The 20,906-nt window shown below is 43.1% G+C and overlaps 2 non-coding genes across 2 annotated transcripts; both read right to left on the minus strand.

Moving 5' to 3' along the window:
• Positions 1–7,806: 7,806 nt before the first annotated feature.
• LOC116871806 lies at positions 7,807–7,940 on the minus strand. Its single transcript, XR_004383514.1, has one exon. It is a non-coding gene; the product is annotated as a small nucleolar RNA SNORA44 (small nucleolar RNA).
• A 2,739-nt stretch (positions 7,941–10,679) lies between these two features.
• LOC116871805 lies at positions 10,680–10,812 on the minus strand. The gene has a single exon (XR_004383513.1). It is a non-coding gene; the product is annotated as a small nucleolar RNA SNORA44 (small nucleolar RNA).
• Between the last annotated feature and the right edge of the window lie 10,094 nt (positions 10,813–20,906).

Below are 20,906 nucleotides of genomic sequence, written 5' to 3' on the forward strand. Positions count from 1 at the left end.
GACTCTGGTAGAGATAAACTTTGTTTCCTTCTACTTTTCACGGTTTCTTGTTATGGTTTTGTTGTGTAGTTTTCTTTTGCTCCCCCTGGTTTGGTTGGCTAAGGCCACAATTGAAAATCTGGAGACACTCCTGTCTGGATAGCAGAGCCCATGTTTAGGTCACCTATAAATAAACACTCCTACCACCTCACTCTCAGCTTTTGGAAGTCCCCCCACCCCTTCCAATCAATTTACTCCCAAAGTATCTCTGAAACCATCTCCAAGGCTTCCCTGGCTGAGATCTCAGATATGTTACACTGTAACCATCAACTGCAAGTCTCTTCCTCATTCCACTGTTTCTAGCTCTCCTCTCGGCTCAACCCAGTGTGTCAGAGATCCTATCAATCATCTAAGATACAGATCTGATTTTGTCACATCTCTACTGAGAAACCCTCAGTGTCTCTCCACACTACTTAACTGATAAAGTCCAAGCCTGCAGCACAGAGGCATCTGGCCCAAGAAAATTTTCTATCTCACAGTCTATCGCTCCTTCCCTCTCAGGCCAGCCCTCAACACCTAGATCCCTCTCCTCCTCTCTTCTAAGTGTGAGAGAGTTGCCGTTCTTCAGTTATGCCAAGCATTTTCATTTCTCTGTGCCTTTCCTTGCATAGTGTACTGTCTGAGGCCTTCCTCCCCACACACCTCTGACCATCACTCTTTTTTTTTTTTAAAGATTTTATTTATTCATTTGACAGACAGAGATCACAAGTAGGCAGAGAGGCAGAGAGAGAGAGGGGGAAAGCAGGCTCCCTGACCAAGCTGAGAGCCCGATGTGGGGCTCTATCCCAGGACCCTGGGATCATGACCTGAGCCGAAAGCAGAGGCTTTAACCCATTGAGCCACCAAGGCGCCCCTGACCATCACTCTTTACATGGCCTATAACATCAGCTCAAGCTCTCCTTCCTCCCGCCAGGAACCCATCTGGACTCCTCCAAGCAAAAAGAATTCTTCCTTCCAGTTTCCCCCCAAAATGTCTCTCTATTGCCATTCTTATTGCTTCCCCCATATTTACCCCTATAAATATACCCTTTGTTTAAATGGTCTCTTACCAGATTATGAAATCCTGGAAGGCAGAAATGGAGTTACATGTACAATCTAACACATAATGATCTATTGCCACCAAATGTTTACCATTTGCTCATAGATCTTCATCTTCCTTCCATCCAGACTGTAAATTTTTTGAGGAGTTAAATCATTTTGTTCCTTCCATCTTTCACTTCTTCAGCCCTTACTATTGTGATGAACCTAGGTTATCCTTTTATGTAGATGAAAGGTAGATTAGGTCTAACACTGGGTGATTCTAAGAGCAAGGCGTGGAAATCCAACAAGTACAGCATACTGACTTCACAAAGGCTGCTTAGGCAATATTTATATTCAGGACCTGAATAGTAACTACTCCCCCCATTTAAAAAATATTTTATTTATTTGAGACAGACAGAAAGAGAGAGAGAGCACAAGCATGGAGAAGAGCAGGCAGAGGGAGAGGGAGAAGCAGACTCCCTGCTGAGCAGGGAGCCTGATATGGGACTCGATCCCAGGATACTAGGACCATGACCTGAGCTGAAGGCAGATGCTCAAGTCACTGAGCCACCCAGGCACCCCAGTCATTACCCTTTCTAAGTAGAAAAGAGAAACAGGACCAATGAAGAGCCTCCTTCTGTATGTTCATGTTTACTGACAGCCTACCACGTGCCCCACACTGACCTAGGCACAGCGGGGCATAGCAGAGAACAAAACCACACAAAGTCCCTGCCATCTGTGGAGGCCAGGTGGGGAGAAAGACCACAAACAAAGGCTTATAGGGCAGGGCCAGGTGGCAACAATTCTAGGAACCAAAAACACTATCCATTACGCTACTATTAATAACACTAGTATAAACCTGGGTAAGGAGCCAGAGAGTGATGAAGGGCAATAGTAATTTGCAAATGGTAGGTAGCTCTCTCTAGAGGATGCTAACATGTGCCTGAAATGTTGCCAGGAGGTCCCCAAGGCCATCCTCACCCCAGGATGAGGACAAGCCACTGCTGTTGCTCAGAGCCCAGAGCTTTGCCAATAACACGAACAGGGGATTGTTTAAGTATTAAGGAGAAGAGCTTAAGAGGAAGAGCTTGGTGAGGAAAGAGATGAATGGGGAAAGAAATTATAATAGAGCCACAAAACAGAACACTATATAATCATAAACGGTGTTTTAGAGATTTAAATCTAGAAACACAGGCTCAAAAATGTGGCATAATAAACTCTACAGATGTATGCTCTCATCCAAAATATAATTATGTATATACGCCGGCAGAAAGTACACCAGAAGGAATATCACAAATTAACAGTGGTTGTCTCTAGTTGAAAGACTCACAGGTGAATTCCATTTTTCTTATGCTTTTTTGATATTTTTAAGTTTCTACCTCAAGCATGTCTCCCTTGTACTTTATTTGATTGTGGTAGGAACCCAGGAGATCTACCCTCTTGACTTTTCAAGTGTGTGATACAATATTGTTAACTATAGATACAATGTTTCAACTCCTTTTTCATTTTCATTTTAAAAATGTGTGTATTGGGACGCCTGGGTGGCTCAGTTGGTTGGACTACTGCCTTCAGCTCAGGTCATGATCCCAGAGTCCTGGGATCGAGTCCCGCATCAGGCTCCCATCTCCACGGGGACTCTGCTTCTCCCTCTGACCTTCTCCTTGCTCATGCTCTCTCACTGTCTCTCTCTCAAATAAATAAATAAAACCTTAAAATTAAAAAAATTTTTAAAAATATGTGTGTGTTAAAAATAATTCAAGTAGTACAGATGTGCATAAGGTAAAAAGTAAAAATCTCTGCCTTACCCGCCCCCACTTCTCTCCTTAGTGCTCCCGTACCTGTTATCCATCAACAGGTTTTTCTGTGCCATTAGAGAACTTGTATACGCAGGCATAGGCATTCATAGTATTATTCCTCACCACCCCTCATGGAATCATGATGTGTATGCCTTTATTAATCTATTCTTTTTATTTATTAAAAAAAAAAACTTAAATACATTCCTGTGTCAGAACATAAAGAGATGCCTCATTCTTTTTTCAGCAACTGGATAGAATTCCCTTGTTTGTTCTCTTGTCCTATAATTTATCTCACTGGATTGTGTCCAACTTTTTGCCATCGCAAAGAGTTCTGCAAACAACAGCTGCCTCCAATTCAAGGGTTTCTCGGGCCAGCAGTTATCTGATTGATATTCAAGGCCTCAGAGAAAGACCAGCTCAGCTCCTGAGTGCTTGGACTGATCGTGTCTTCACACATCTGGTTTCACCACTGATTTCTGAGGGTAAGAGGATTTTTCTGCTCCTTCAGCTATAGAGCCATTTCTGAGATTGGCCAGAGTGTCTGCTGCTGTCATGAGCAACATGTACACTCCTGTGTTGTGTCCTTTTCTAGTTTGCACTGGGTACCATATTAGAGAATATTGATACTGGCATGCCCTGTTATAGCATCTTTCTTTGTCAGGACATGAAGCACTTTTGAGCCAAGGCTGCTCAGAGAAACAAAAGTGATTAAAACAAGAAATTTTGACAACATAAGCTTTTTTGTGTCAATTAACTATGGAAGTACATAATGCTTACAATTGGCAATTGAGTGGACATGGGGCATGGATTTGGCAATGGCGGTAGCTGTCATTATAACCAGTTTCAACCAAGCGGGAGGCTCCTCAAGGGAGTAAGGCAAAACTGGAGTCTTTTCTGAATTTTCAGATACTGGTCTTTATCAACCTGCCTTGCTTAGAAAATTCCAGGCATCAATAAAGCTCAGAAAGGTTATTTCCCTCTTTCCACCTAAACCTGATGAGAACCAATCACAGTGATCAGTTACCTATGGTTTCTAGAAGCGCAATCATACAACTGAAGTTCTAGGTCTGGGCTCTGCTAAAGCGGCCAAGAGCAAAGTTTCAAAAAAGAAAAAAAAATGTGGAGATGGTAGGTGATTCCCTTAATTTCATACTCCCTGAATGCACTAGTCTCCACCTGGAGTCAGTCATCAACCATGAGACTGTTGGGTTTAGATAAATAGGACTGCAGCAACTGGGGATTCTGAGCATCTGACCAAATGATGAGGAATTCTCTGAAAGTCATTTTTAAAGCCTGTGTTTAATGGCATAGACTTTGATCAGGTCAGAGTCATATGAAATTCACAGCTTCTGGCACAACCCGTCCTTCAGAAGAGTAATCAAATTATACATTAAGCTATTAAAATGAAAGCTTATGCAGTAAGATGCTTAATCAGAACTGGAAAAGTGGTGTGATTCCCTCCTCCTGGGCATTTGCCTTATTAATGAAATGTGGTCAAAGGTCCCATGCTGACCAGACACAAAGGTCCAGATGTTGAGTAAATGTGTAACAGGAGGGTAACAAAGACAACTCCAAAGGTGACTGGGGTGCAAAGGATTGGTTGTTTAAATGTAAAACACAAAAAAACGTGCTAAGCAAAATCAGATTGAAAAACTAAGCATATGTTTATGTATTTCTTGCTAAGGTATATATGTATAAATTGTGTTTTTGAAAACAAAGATGACAGAAAGGAAATAAAACATCACTAGTGAGTTATGGGTAGTTTGGGTCATTTTCTTCAAACTTTAGCATTCTATAATTCAAGTTTTCTACAATGAATCTATATCACTTTTATACACCAAAACACATACAGAAAGGAAGTTTTTTTTTTTTTTAAACTAAACTGACATTCAACCCAAACAGCTGGAATCAGTGCATATCTAAAAGCAAAAATAAATTTTTAAAGATTAAAAAATAAATAAAAGCAGATTTAAATTCAACACTCCCTGCTATAGAGACCCTATCATGATTCTTAGCCAAACTTACTCCAACAAGGGATGGGGCAGAGGTTTTGGCCGAGTGATTGTGGGAAGTCTGGTTTGGCTCATGTTTCCAATAAGTCTCCTCATTCTGAGACCAGGAAAGGCAAGAGAGGACAGGTGCTCTTGCTTGCTGGTCAAATAATAATCAAATTCGAATCAGTGACTCAGCAGCTCTATTAGGACACAGAATCACACCTCCTGACCTCAGTCTGCAACTGGTGGTCAACAGGTCATTAGAAGGCAGCCTCACAATTATTAAATAAAGCAAAGGTGCTGAAAATAAAACAGTTTATCATCTCCAACAAAGAAAAAGAGCCAAGAGAACCATGGACAAGACTCTTAATTCTTCTGATCCTAGAGATGTGAAAAAATATTGCCAAGCTGGAAGACAGGAAGCATCTGCTTATTTTACGAAGAAAGGAGTCAACTACAAAAAAAGAACAAGGAGAGGAGGAAAAGGTTCATGGATTGAAGCATTCTTGGTCAGAAAGAGCAGGAGCTGATGTAATGCCTGACACTTGCTGGAGTATGTATCTACTCTGAGGCAAAGGTTGAATATTTTAAGGAAAAGTTAAAAATAGGACATCTGTATCAGGCTCCACCAGGCATGAACTTCCAGAGACACCTATGTATGTGGAAGGAAGTAACAATTTACCACACAACCTGGCTATCACATACCACTTACTGAAGAACTTACACTGACAGTTTGGAAGAAGATGCATCTTTGTTTTTATCAAATAAACTCAGAAAAATAGTACTAAAAAACCTATGAGTTTCAGAAGAGGTTTGTCCTGCTGCTTACAATGTCCACTGCAATCTTGTTTTTTATTGTTGTTCGTTTTTGTTTTGGGTTTTTTTTCCCCTAAAGATTTTATTTGACAGAGATCACAAGTAGGCAGAGAGTGGGGGGTGGGTGGGTAGGTGCGAGGAGCAGGCTCCCTGCTGAGAAGAGAGCCCTATGCGGGGCTGGATCCCAGGACCAAGGCAAAGGCTTTAACCCACTGAACCACCCAGGTGCCCCTGTTTTGTTTTGTTTTTAAGATTATTTATTTGAGAGAGAGAGCACCTGAGCATGAGGGGTGGGGAGTGGGAGGAGGCAAAGAGGTACAGAGGGAGAGGGAGAAGCAGACTGTCCATTGGGCAGGAAGCCAGACCTGGAGCCAGATCCCAGGACCCTGAGATTATGAGCTGAGCTGAAGGCAGGTGCTTAACCAACCAGGCTACCCAGATACCCCAGCTGCAGTGTTTAAAAAGGCTTCCCTCATCAGCCAATCTGCGGGGGGACTGACCAGCCCAAAGACAGCCTAAACTGTGGTGTTTCTGTCAATGTGTTCAGGAGCAGAAAACCTGCCTAAGTATGTACATCTGCAGTCTGCCGGTATAGACTACAGTAAATTGAGATCTACCAAATCATTTCTGCCCATCTTTTTCTTAGCTGTTTATAGGCAGGGGTTTTCACTCCTATATCTGTATCTGCCTATTGACCTGTAAGCTGGACCCACATACTCGGAGGTTTCCCCACTTCCCCTGTCCTTGGGTTGTGGGGTGTTTGCCTTTCCTGCTCCCAGAGGCAACTCCAAGGACACAGCCTTGAGATAGGGATGTGGTTATTGAGAGCACTGACACTGTACATGACTGAACTCGGCTGGTCAAGGCCACCTTATAAACTTTTAAGATTTGACCGGTGGCTGTGAGCCACAACTGTGAGGTATGAGCACTGTGGTATTATTAAATTACTGATTTTTCTTTTCTGAAAATACATTTGAGCATCACTTCTGGGGAAACTACAACTTTAAGGGACTCAGTCTCATTTATTTTCCAAAGATGGAAGCAGAAACTGAATTACCCTCATTGTGCCAAGTGACCATCATTGGTTGGGTTTGTTGTTTAAATTTTGTCAAGAAAATAATCCCATTTCACTCACTGTGCCTTTTGTCATTAGGGAAGGAGGAATGACTCCCAGTTCTAATTACCTCAGTGTGCCTGTCTAATTTAAAGTCATGTTGAGAGAGGCTCCATTCCAATTTCTGGGTCAAGCTGAATTAACCCCAAGCAGAGCCACTGGAAGGTGTTATTTGCAAAGATTATTGTTACCATGTAGAAATAGGTACGCTACCTAAATTTCCTTTAGAGAAAAACTATCCACCTATAAAAAATTGCCTTATGGGGTGCCTGGGTGGCTCTGTCGGTTAAGCATCTGCCTTCCACTCATGTCCTGATCCCGGAGACCTGGGATCCAGCCCTGCATCAAGCTCCCTGGTCAGTGGAGAACCTTCTCCCTCTCCCTCTGCTGCTGCTCTGCCTACTTGTGCTCTCTCTGTCAAATAAATAAATAAAATCTTTTTTAAAAATTGCCTTGACAAAAACAGTTGTGATTTGACTAATCATTTTGCCTCTTTAAATGATGAGGGTTGTGCAAGTTGGATACTCGATGAGCCCACATTGCACTGTGGATACATATCTGTGTTTAGGAGCTATGAGAACAGAAGGTGCTGTGTACAGAAAGGTTGCTTTGAAGCAATATTTGCAAAACATGCAAACTTCTGTATCTGTATTTGAAAAAAAATAAAACAGGTTTTTGTTGCTAAAAAAAAATTGTTGTTTCTCATCTTGCCGCAGTCCAAGATAAGCCTTGTATGCAAGTTCCCTTTGCTTATTAAACCTGCCACCTACAAACCTGGAGGGGCCTCTTCTTCCTCTCTCCCTCTCTCCAAGTACAGGGGCTGGTTTCAGATTTCACCAGGGAAACTCCAGGAAGCTGGTGAGCCAACAGCTTCTCCTGCCATCCCCCTGGAAGGAATTCACCAAGATTTTTATAGTCTAATCCCTACACTTGAGTGCACAGAGTCAACATTTATTAGATACTTCTGAACTTGATCATTTCAATGAATATTTTTGCCATTTACGGGGTGGGGGGGATGCCCTTCCTTTTCCCCTTGAACGATTCTAGCAGCTGCAGGTATATGTTATGCAGACCCACGCTGTCAGAGCTGCCCCAGGTTGCCCTCATGTACAATTGGAGATCCTATGGCCATAGTCGACCACGGCCCTTGGAAACATGCTAAAAAATGTTTAACTTAAAAAAATGTATACTAACCATCACAGCTTGCCTCTAAAGGACTATAATCTTTTTCTTCTTCAGGTCTTGATGATTCTTATACCTCTTTTTATTATTTTATTATTATTATTATGTATTTCTGTCATCAGGCTGAAAGCTATTTGAGGCAAGATTTGTCTTACTCATCTTTTTTTTTTTCCTTGTCTTACTCATCTTTGTATGACCTCTAACACTTAGCAAGTAGTAGGAACTCATAGGTATTGAGAAGAATTAAAATAACTTGGCATCAACCATATGAGGGATACTGTCCTACATAATTGGTACAAAATATCCCAAGTTGCATTCATTGTATCATTCACATCTAGCAATCAAAAGCCTGTTCATTGTCCTGCATTTGTCACTAGCATCCTCTCAGATACCGATCACCCTCACTGATTCTCTCCATGAGCCACCTAGTTGTATTGTTTCTCCTTGTACGGCTTCTCTTCCTGCTTCTCATTTCTTCTGTCCTGGTCCAGGTCTAGTATTTCCTAGCAGGCTCTGTGGAGGACCCTCCCAATTTGTCTCAGTCCTTTCTGGTGAACCCTTCTCACCACCACCAGGGAAATCTCCCTCATACAGATAACCATTTATTTTTCCTCTGCAAAAGCTTCAAAACATTCTCAGTTACCCAAGACCTACATGGCCTCTCCAAGGCCCTCTGCTCTGATCTCAGCCAGGCCTAATTTCCAGCTAATCAGTTCCACCAACCCCTTAAGCAGGCCCTTTGCCATTCTGTGTCTTCCCGCAGACAGTTCCCTAAAGTTGCCAAAGAAATTCAGATTTGTTGGGGCCAAGTTTAACAGAAAGAGTTACAGGAGGATACCTGGGACTTCCTCGGCTATTAGAAATCATGCATTTCTTTAGAGCACAGAAGAACCAAACCTGGAAGCCAAGATGCTCAACATCTCTCCTATCCTATATACCATGCAGGGAGCAAACACCATGGGAACAAAACAATGAATGTACATTTTGACTCTGCAAGGGCAGGGATTTTTGTCTGTTTTATTCCCTAATCTCCCAAGTTATTAGAACGGTGCCTATCACATAGCAGAAACTAAATAAATACCGATTAAATGGGGGAAAACATCACAAGGCATGTTGTATATAGGAGAAATTGGGGTCAAGATCCATTTCATGGGTACCCGCTCAATACTGGCAGTGTGTGAACCCTAGGGACAACATAGGAATCAGGAAACCATGTCCCACTCTTGAGGAGCCTGAAGTTCATGAAAGGAGACAGCATTGAGAGATAATTTGGAATAACTCAAGTGGGGAATCTTTGAAGTTAGGACTCTGTTTCCTCAACTGTCAAGGAAGAAGTCAGCTAAACCTTCTATGGTCCCTGGCCCCTTCTTATCTTAAACATGTTCTGTATATTTCCCAGATGAAAGCCCCTGGAGGCCTGGGCTGTGCCTCCCATCTTTGTACTCCCTGCAGTACCTGGTGCAGTATCTTGCAACTAATCTTTGCTATCTCCTGCTTTTGTCATTAAACTGGGCTTCAATTTTCTATTTTTTTTTAAAGACTTTATTTATTTATTTAACAGACAGAGATCACAAGTAGGCAGAGAGGCAGGGAGAGAGAGAGAGAGTGGAAGGGAAGCAGGCTCCCCACTGAGCAGACAGTCCGATGCGGGGCTGGATCCCAGGACCCCAGGGATCATGACCTGAGCAGAAGGCAGAGGCTTTAACCCACTGAGCCATCCAGGCGCCCCAATTTTCTAATTTTTTAAAGCGGAAATAAAAGTAGAGGTACAGAAGAAAACTTCTCCCAACATTCTATTAAGAAACGGGTACCTCGGGGTGCCTAGGTGGGTCATGATCCCGGGGTCCTGGGATCGAGCCCCACATTAGGCTCTCTGCTTGGCAGGGAGCCTGCTTCCTCCTCCCTCTCTCTGCCTGCCTCTCCACCTACTTGTGATCTGTCAAATAAATAAATAAAATCTTAAAAGAAAAGAAAGAAAGAAAGAAAGAAAGAAAGAAAGAAAGAAAGAAAGAAAGAAAAGAAACATGTACCTCCCTCCTACACTGTTGGTGGGAATGCAAGCTGGTGCAGCCACTCTGGAAAACAGCATGGAGCTTCCTCAAAAAGTTGAAAATAGAGCTACCCTATGACCCAGCAATTGCACTGCTGGGTATTTACCCTAAAGATACAGATGTAGTGATCCAAAGGGGCAAGGGCACCCGAATGTTTATAGCAGCAATGTCCACAATAGCCAAACTATGGAAAGAACCTAGATGACCATCAGCAGATGAATGGATAAAGAAGATGTGGTATATATATACAATGGAATACTATGCAGCCACCAAAAGAAATGAAATCTTGCCATTTGCAATGATGTGGATAGAACTAGAGGGTATTATGCTTAGTGAAATAAGTCAATCGGAGAAAGACAACTATCATATGATCTCCCTAATATGAGGAATTTGAATTAAACCTGCCACCTACAAACCTGGAGGGGCTCTTCTTCCTCTCTCCCTCTCTCCAAGTACAGGGGCTGGTTTCAGATTTCACCAGGGAAACTCCAGGAAGCTGGTGAGCCAACAGCAGCTCCTGCCATCCCCCTGGAAGGAATTCACCAAGATTTTTATAGTCTAATCCCTACACTTGAGTGCACAGAGTCAACATTTATTAGATACTTCTGAACTTGATCATTGCAATGAATATTTTTGCCATTTACAGGGCGGGGGATGCCCTTCCTTTTCCCCTTGAGCCATTCTAGCAGCTGCAGGTATATGTTATGCAGACCCACGCTGTCAGAGCTGCCCCAGGTTGCCCTCATGTACAATTGGAGATCCTATGGCCATAGTCGACCACGGCCCTTGGAAACATGCTAAAAAATGTTTAACTTAAAAAAATGTATACTAACCATCACAGCTTGCTTCTAAAGGACTATAATCTTTTTCTTCTTCAGGTCTTGATGATTCTTATACCTCTTTTTATTATTTTTTTATTATTATTATGTATTTCTGTCATCAGGCTGAAAGCTTGGTGGGGGGTTATGGGGGGAAGGGAGGAGAAAAAATGAAACAAGATGGGACCAGGGAGGGAGACAAACCAGAAGAGACTCAATTTCAGGAAACAAACTGAGGGTTGCTGGGGGATGGAGTGGGAGAGATAGGGTGTCTGGGTGATGGACCTTGGGGAGAGTATGTGTTATGGTAAGTGCTATGAATTGTGTAAGCCTGATGATTCACATACCTGTACCCCTGGGGCATATAATACATTGTATGTTAATAAATAAATAAATAAATAAGAAACGGGTACCCCCAGTAAATAAATCCTATGATGTGCGGCAGCATAGAAAAGAACAGGCAGGAAAGCTTCCATATTCAGACAATGACCCATGCTTTGAGCATTTTCTTAACAACCTTAAGCCTTGGCTTCCTTTTATCCATATTGTGTGAAGAATCATACCTGCCTCACAGGATTAAGAGAACCTAATCAGATAATGAATGTGAAATTATGGGGTACTTGCGTGGATCAACTGGTTAAGCGTCTGCCTTGGGCTCCAGTCAGGATCTCTGTGTCAGGCTCCCAGCTCAGTGGGTCGTCTGCTTCTCCCTCTGCCCCTCACCACACACCCTTGTGCCCTTTCTCAAATAAATAAAATCCTTTTTTTAAAAAAGGTATGTGAAATTGCTCTCTAAGTATGAAGAACATTCCCTTCCATTAGTTAATACTATTCCCATATGTGTGGCTACAAACCCACTTTGCACCTCCACGGCCTTCTTTCCTAACCTAGTCAACCAAGTAGAGTGTAGAAAGACTTTGTCTTTTGTCTCATAACTTCCCTAGATTTAAACTACTGCCTGTCTCATGTGTAGAATTTAAAATGTAGGTAAAAATTGAGTCTATTATTGTTGGAAATATTTGTTGATTAGTATGAGAAAAGAAAATAAGAAAGTTAGGAAAATAGATTAAATTTTATAAGTACTTTTGGTTCATCGCATTTAGAAAAAAAAAATGACACACCAAAAATAAGGAAATTATTCAAAGAAGGGAAACAAAAGTTCACAGAGACATTTACTGCAAAATTATTTACAACAATGAAGAATCATCGCTTTTAACCCAGCTCTAGTAAAGCAGAATTCATGTAACAGATTCTTGAGCTCACCCCCAGTTTTTTGGATTCAGTAGATTTGGTCCAACACCTAGAAATTTGCATTGAGCCCCAATGGCTCAAGCAATGGCTATGGTGCAATTTTTTTTTTTAAGATTTTATTTATTTATTTGACAGAGATCACAAGTAGGCAAAGAGGCAGGCAGAGAGAGAGGAAGGGAAGCAGGCTCCCTGCTGAGCAGAGAGCCTGATGTGGCTTGATCCCAGGACCCTCGGATTATGACCTGAGCCAAAGGCAGAAGCTTTAACCCACTAAGCCACCCAGGTGCCCTATGGTGCAATTATTAAATGGACATTTTTAAAAAGATAATGTAGGGGCACCTGGGTGGCTCGGTTGGTTGTGAATGACTCTTGATTTGGCTCAGATGACGACTTCGGGGTCTCTGCTCAGCCAGGAGTCTGCTTGTCCTTCTCCCTCTGCCTCTGCCCCACCCTCAAGTCATGCTCGCTCTCTCAAATAAATAAATAAAATCTTAAAAAAGATAATGTAGCAATATGGAAAAACATGATAATTGCTTATAGGATGTAAAAATCTATGTTCAGGGGTACCTGGGTGGCTCAGTGGTTAAGCCTCTGCCTTCAGCTCAGGTCATGATCTCAGGGTCCTGGGATCGATTCCCGCATTGGGCTCTTTGCTCAGTGGAGAGCCTGCTTCTGCCTGTCTCTCTGCCTACTTGTGATCTCTCTCTGTCAAATAAATAAATAAAATCTTTTTTTTTTTTTTAATATGTTCAGGGGCACCTGGGTGGCTCAGTCAGTTAAGCAGCTGCCTTCAGCTCAGGTCATGATCCCAGGATCCTGGGATCGAGCCCCACATTGCGCTCCCTGCTCAGCAGGGAGCCTACTTCTCTCTCTCCCTCTGCTTGCTGCTCCTCCTGCTTGTGTTCTCTGTCAAAAAAAATAAAATCTTTAAAAAAAAAAATCTATGTTCATTCAGAATCAAGCAATATGTGGATTTGAGATTTTATGAATCCTTCAGAAAAAACAAACAGCTGATAGCAGTTGTTTCTGCCCTTCCCATAAACATTACTAATTAGTGGAGTCAATAGTTACTGGACTTTAGCAAAATAGCTTAATTTGTCAGGAGACAAGAGGACAAGACACAATGCAGAACCATGCCATTAACTTATAAAAAACACAAAGTGACAACTACAGAATTACTACCAGAAATTGAGAACGCAGAAATGTTGGCATCCTGACAATTTAGTGTGCAGATATTATAGTCACATACATATAAAACTACTGTGGCTCTCCCAGAACCACCCAAAAGATTAAAGAACTTTGACTTTACCATTCGTTAGTGTTGCTAGATTAAAAGGTTTAGGTATCCTTTTTAATCCCTTGGCACCTGTAGCTGAACTGCATTCTCTGGTACTACAGACAAGAAGAATCAATAAGTCTGCTAATTTTAAAGAAGGGGGGGAAGGGCAGAGGGAGAGAGAATCTCAAGCAGCCTTCACGCCCAGAATGAGCCCAACATGGAGCTCAGTCTCACGACCCTGAGATCATGACCTGAGCTGAAACCAACAGATACCTAAATGACTGAGCCACTCAGGCGCCCCAAGAAGTTTGCTAATTTATAAAATAGTGATTTTTTTTTTTTTTTTTAGTAGTCTCGTGTTTGGAGCCCAATCTTAATCTCGGATAATTTAAGCATTTAGTAGATGAGTACCTTTCCCCCATGCTTTTTCACTTCCCTGGGAAACTGTGTCATGCTCCTCTGTCCCATTAACGCAGGTGTGGTAGATGCTAGAATCGTTACCAGGTTGAGTTAAACCCGCTGTGACATAAAAGATTCAGGCCAAAGTCCATCTTCTTTGTTTTCAGATAACTACCTCTAATTCCTACTTTGTGGAGAGCAAACCTAGTCATGAACCTCTGAGCCCAGAAATAGCTTTCTTCTCCGAAGGGACAGAAAGAAACAATGTACTCTAGTAACTCAATTACTTGTGACATCTACAAACATAATGCAAACTCTTAGCCATGACCCTATCAATATAATCAGGGCTAAGGGTAAACTCCCACCAAAGGCACTGTTTACACCAGAGCTGGCCTGTAGAAATTTGGATAGTAAAAAGCTACTCTTTCAGGGGCACCTGGGTGGCTCAGTTGCTAAGTGTCTGCCTTGGGCTCAGGTCATGATCTCAGGGTCCTGGGATCAAGCCCGGCATAGGGCTTCCTGCTCTTTGGGAAGTCTGCTTCTCCCTCCCCCTCCTCTCCTGCTTGCGTTTTCTCTCTCACTGTCTCTCTGTGTCCAAATAAATAAACAAAATCTTAAAAAAACAAACAAAAAACCTACTCTGTCCTCCCATACCAGCAACAATGCTCTACACGGTTAGTCAAGACAAGTCAGACAGGACATAATCCTAGGCCTTACAGGGATTTTTTAAAAGAACGAAGGCACACTAAACCTAAAAACAGCAATAAATATAAAATACACAGAGAAAAAAAAAAGCTTATTTGGTGCAAGATTCTTAGCAGTGCTACATGCTTCTGATTTCATTTGGGTAGAGAAAGCCCCTGCATTGTTTTGTAGAGTTGTAAACTCATATTCTGAGGATATGGATTTTTCTTCAGGAAACTTGGTTTTCTCCCCAGTATCGTCCCAGCGTCAGAGCCATTTTCAGCCCAACTCAGGTGAAATTTTAATTCTGGAGCGGTCCACATCCTTCTGATCTGGGGGGACCTGGGGCTGTGGCCCCAGTGATGGCCATTCTTAATCTGGGGCAGAACTGGACTGTTTCCTAAACTGTGGGAGGGCTTTAAGGATATGCTGGAGTAAGGTCCAGGTCCAGTGTAGCTCAAACTCCTGAGTACCCACAAGATCAGCCCTCAAGCAGTTCTGGATCCTATATCTCCCACTGGCCTCCCTGAGCTGCAGACCAAGTTGAACAAATTTGTCTCCCATTATTGTCCTCTCACGTTCTCCGATACAACTTGTCCTTGAAACCCGGGACGCACTCCTGAGTTGGGGTCAGCACTTACCTGGCTTCTGGGTGATTGGAAACTTCACGAGTAACAGGACAATATTGAACATGGGAAGATAATCATTCTCCAAGAGCAATATTCTGAAAATAGTGATGGTGCAGTTTTGGAGAAATGGAGTCAAGGGACTGAGGGAGTCAAAATGGATGACCCTTCTCACAGTTTTATACAAAAGATCCTGTGGCACTAAGAGAAAACTTCCCAAGCCAGTGCTTCTTTATAGATGCCAGAGCAGATGGAAAATACCATCAAGAACACACTGAAGAAATCCCACTCTTGTGATTAACCGTACCTGTGCCTCACCCTTGTATCTCACCTCACCTGTACCCCTCACCTCAGATTAAAAAGCTCTTTCACATGTGGTATTCATTTGATCCCACGACAATTAAGAAACATCACGCTGGGATGACTGCCAAGTTATCCGGTTACTGCAGAGAAAACTATCTCTAGAAGGTTCCCACTTCAGCCACAAAAAAAAAGCCCTTCCTGGACGAAATCCTAGGGTGCATCCACTCCCCCTCCCCATCCAGGCTTTTCTGTATGCATCTTTTTATACACAACCTATTCAGCCAAGTCTTAGATTCTTGGATTCATCATAATGTGCTATCCTCTTGCCCTCCTTGCAAGCGGCCTTCCTGGTGCAACAGACATTGATGAACTCTTCAATACAGATGTGTATTCATCCTCTCCCAAGGTCCTCCATTGTCTAGCCCACTGCTGTCTGAAAGAACATGGATGAGGAAGCCATTTTTGTAATTTAAAAGTGGCTTTTAAATTAGTAGCCAAATTTAGTAGTAGACAAATTTTTTGAAATCAAAAAGGAATAAGTGAAATTAATTTTTGATGTGGTGAAATGTACATAAAATTCACATTCAGAGGCATTTAGTCTATTCACAGTGCTGTGCAAATATCATCACTGTCCATTTCCAAAACACCTTCATTAACCCAAATGGGAATTCTATACCCATTAAATAGTAGCTCCCCAATTCCTCTGGCCCCAGGTAACATTTATTCTTCTTTCTGTCTCTTATAAATTTGCCTATTCTATATACCTCATTTAAGTGGACTCAAACAATGTTTGTCCTTTTGCCACTGGCTTATTTCATTTATCTCACTTTCGAGGTTCATCTGTGTTGTAGCATGGATCAAAATACCATTCCTTTTTAAGGTTGAATAATATTCAAATATATATCCCATTTTGCTTATGAATTCATCTGTTGATGGACATTGGGGTGTGACTATCTTTTCGGTATTTGCTGCTATGAACAGTGGTGTACAAGTACACGTTTGAGTCCCTGCTTTCAATTCTTTGGCTATATACCTAGAATTACTCTAAAAATATGTTTTACTTAACCCAATATATCCAAAATAGTACCATTTCAGCATGTAATCTTTAGAGAAGAATGAGATCTTTTATAATCTTCTTTTGTATGAGGTCAAAATCCAGTTGAGATGATAAATTTTCACCAGAATTCATCTATTTAGATTTCATAAAACTTATACAAAAGTAGAATCACATAGCCATGTTGTCCCAGATATACTTTAGGACAAGTCCGTAAATCAAAATTAAACAGAATTTAAATTCAGTTCCTCAGTCATGTTGCATAAATGCTCAATCCCCACTTGTGGCCAGTGACTTCCATACTAAACAGTGAGGATCTAACTGACAGGCTAGATAGAAATGCTTCTCTCTGCCCCGGCATAGGCTCCAGCCTGCCTTCTCAGCCCGCCTCCCACTCTTCCCCAGCATGGATTCTAGATAGACAGAGTCTCAGCATTAATTCAAGAAATATTTATTGAGCACTGACCATGTGCCAACCATTGCTAACTGCTGGATAGATAGGAAACAAAACTATGTTCGCATGAAGCCTGAAACAAGTGGGGCCAGCAAACATAAAACAAGTAATTTCAGAAATAACTCTATCTTATACATTGTTATAAGCCCACTGAGGAAAAAATGGTGCAATGCCAACACAGGCAGATATCAAAGAGATAATCACACAAATAACAATATCTTAGAAATTTTTGAAAAATGTACAGGGAGAAAAAAAAGATCTGATGAGAGTTGCAACAGTGGGTTTTATTTAGAAGGGGAGCTTCTCACAGGAAATGACTCAAAGAACAGATGAGCTAGGAAAAGAGGTACAGAAAGGGGACAGGGTAGTGAAGTGACCGGGCAGAGGGGAGAGCACGTGTAAAACGACTGAGGTGGGAAAAAGTTTCATCTCTGAGAAACAAAGAGAAGAACTGAGCACTGTGCAAGTAAAACAATAGTGCCCTGGGAGGATGGCAGGTAGGCAGGACCTGCTTCATGCAGGGCTTCACATCATAAGGAGGATTTGGGATTTGGGGCCAAGTACAATGGGGTTAAAGGATGTTGAGGGATATTGGGTTGGCTTTTTTTTTTTTTTTTTTTTTTTTTAAGGCCATTCTGGCTGCTTGGTGAAGAAATGTCCTAACTCTTCAGCATGGAGCCTACAGGGGTCTTCCTTTCCTTCTGTATTTTGACCTACTTCTTAGTTCTTAGTGAGAGCTCAACCATAATTCTTGCCTTGTATTTACCTATTGTCACTTTATGTGCTGCCCTCCTTTACTGTTATCCATACACTAACTCACTAATGCCCCTTAATCCAACTGGAACCTTTTCCGGCAGGCGGGAAAAGCTTCTCACTCATCTTTGTGTACCCACAACATGGAGCATGGAGCAGATATACTCAGCCAATCTGCTAAATCAGATTTTGTTAAAAGTCTGATCATAGCTTGCTTCTTTCTGCCCGCAAAAAGCATTCTGTGACCTAATTAACTCTGTCTTTAATCCAAATTTTCTGTACTCTGTTTGCCACAAAGATTGAAATCCCTGAGCAAGACCCAGGGAGTCTTCCAGCATCCCTTCTGGCTATACTTAAGTATGAAAAGTGTATTTGTTTCAGGTAAAGCAAGGGTTGCAAAAGGCATAGCCCACATGTGACCGGGCATTTCAGAACTTCAAGGAACTCTCCTTCCAGAACCCCTCAAAGTTCTGGCATGAAAAGTATGCACTTAACAGAGTTCTCAAGAAACAGAAACTCATCTCCAAGAGGTGCTTACACTTGGCTAGGTGTACTGTCTTTAGCTAAGGACTCCAAAAGCGTTAGATTTCTTCCCACCTTCCACTTAAAGTGGATTGAAATTTCATCATCTCAGGAGAAGAAATGTGGACAGGATCCAAACTTTTAAATTTACAAACCTGTGACCTTGGCCAGATTAATCTGGGGCCTGTTCTGACATCTGAAAAGAGTGATAATACCTATTCCTACAGACTGGCTAGGAGAATTAAACTTGAAGTGAAAATATCAAGCAGCAGTGATCAGACTGCTTTTGGTGCCTTTAAGTGTTTGGGTGACGGGGTGGTGGGGGGGTCAGAGGGGGTGAGGGAGTGACTTTTGCCACCAATTGAAAAGCCACTAGGTATCCTGTTAACTTTCCTGGTGAATAAGACATAATGGAAGATAAATCAGACTGGGAGAGCCCATTTATGAAATATTCCAAAAGAAATATTTTCAGTATCACAATTTATGAGGATACAACAAGTAAATATAATTTTAACCTCAGCAGGGGCAGCCTTTTGTTATACTTCACTCTCCGGAGTGGACACACATTAACAAAGTCTACACAAGCCAAACTAACGGATTAGTATTTTTTTAAATGATTTTTTTTTAGATTTATTTATTTATTTATTTATTTCTTTGACAGAATCACAAGGGGGGGGCGGGGAGCAGGCTCCCCGCTGAGCAGAGAGTCGGATGTGGGGCTCTACCCCAGGACCCTGAGATCACGACCATGACCCGAGCCTAAGGCAGAGGCTTAATAACCCACTGGGCCACCCAGGTGCCCCAAATTCACCGATTATTAAAAAAAAAAAAAAAAATGACCAAAGATGAGTAACGATTTGAAGCTTCTCTCCAGAGGCTTTTCCCCAGCACCAGACTTGGGCTGAGCTGCTCACAGACACATTTTCTGGCTTTCTCATATCCCTCTTTGCGCCCACCCCACACAGCCGCACCCAGTCGCGCGTCTGGGGACGGGGAACGTAATACGCGCCCATCTGGATGCTTGGGGGGCTGGTGTGAGGGGCGTGGGGGACCCCCGGAATCAAGTCCACCTTCCATCCTTCCCCCAAGGCCCCGGCCATCCTCCGATTCCAGGACTCCGCAGTCCACAACTGTCTGCTCCCTGGCTCAGCGCTTCCCCCACCCGCAGTCGCCGGCCCGGTCAGCGCCAGGACGAGGCTGGTCAATGCCCGGGAATGACCCGGCCTGGGCGCGAGCTCGGGGCGAGGAAGGAGCGAGCGCGCGCCTCACGAGGCCCCGCCCCATCGCCAGATGCGGCGCTGTTGGTGCGCGGTGATTGGCGGGTGCGGCCGCGGGATGAATGGGGTGACCGCGGCGGGGGAGCGGGGCGGGGACGCGGAGGGCGCCCCGGGCGGGGGTGGGGGGAGAGCTGCAAGGGGCGCAGGGCGGAGGCGGCACCGCCCTGTGCTGCGGCCGGCCAACGGTCCCCACACCCAGCGAGTGGAGGAGGGGGGCCCAGTGGGCGGGCTCTGGTTCCCGGGAGCGGCGGGCTTGTGGGGGCCCGGAAGTGATCGGGGCTCCAGGGGGCTGCGATGCAGACTAGGGAAGTGGGGGGTGGGAAATGGAGAAGCTGCGTTTTACCCCAGGCCGCCGGCAAAGGGCATCCCCGGCCTCCTGAGAATCCCTTCTGGGTGCTCCAAGCGTATTGTGCAAAGAGGGCCTTGCTCTTCGGAGTGAGAGCTATGATTGGAATCCTCGTCTGGACCTCCCTGTGTGGACATGCAGCTTTTTTCCATTCCTACACCAGTACCATTTTTTTTTTTTAAGATTTTATTTATTTATCAGACAGAGATCACAAATAGGCAGAGAGGCAGGCAGAGAGAGAGAGAGGGGGAAGCAGTCTCCCCGCCAAGCAGAGAGCCCAATGCGGGGCTCCATCCTAAGACTCTGGGATCATGACCTGAGCCGAAGGCAGAGGCTTTAACCAACTGAGCCACCCAGGAGCCCCCACCAGTACCCTTTTTTAAGCTTCATATTTCACGTTCGGTCATTCAACAGATATCTATTATGTGCGTACTTTATGCCTGACACACCCCAGTGGGCAATGCAGATTCTTTCCTAACATCCTGGAGTTTAAAGACTAATTAGGCAGATAGGAATAAAAATAAGCAACCAAAACAGTTACAGATTGTGCAAAGTGCTATGAACTGAGTATTTGCTAGTGACTGAGGAAGGGGAAATGCAAGGAGAAGAGACTGATTTTACCCAGGATAATAGGAAAGACCAATCTGAGAAGGTGACTTCTAAACTGAAACCTGGAAAAGGGGTAAGTGAGCAGTGTTAAAGTGAGAGTATAGCCTTTGCAAAGGCCCTGCTGCTTCAATCCCCTTTTCTCATCCTCTGCAACTTCTGACTTTTCATAGGACTTTTTTTTTTTTTGCACTTCTTAAGTGCAAACATTTTTTACCAAGTATTGTAGTGTTATTATCTCAATTCCTGGCACATACCAGGTCCCCAAAGAATATTCCGTAAATATATACTTAGCATCCACTGATTTCCAGATACACTATTAGGTGCCTAGGATACTTTTAAAAGTGAACTGAGCATTCATGAGTGTTTCCTGAATATGAATTTTGTATTTTTATGCTTGTCCTGTACATCCACCATGGCACCATTTATCCCCTGTCTTTGGGAATTTTTCTTGACCACAGTGAGAAACTTTCCAGGCTTTCATGCTTTCAGAGCTTAATTGACTGATCCAATAAACTAACT

Source organism: Lontra canadensis, unplaced genomic scaffold, assembly GCF_010015895.1.
Source record: "Lontra canadensis isolate GAN:19392208 unplaced genomic scaffold, GSC_riverotter_1.0 scaffold27, whole genome shotgun sequence".
NCBI classification, from domain to species: Eukaryota; Metazoa; Chordata; class Mammalia; order Carnivora; family Mustelidae; genus Lontra; species Lontra canadensis.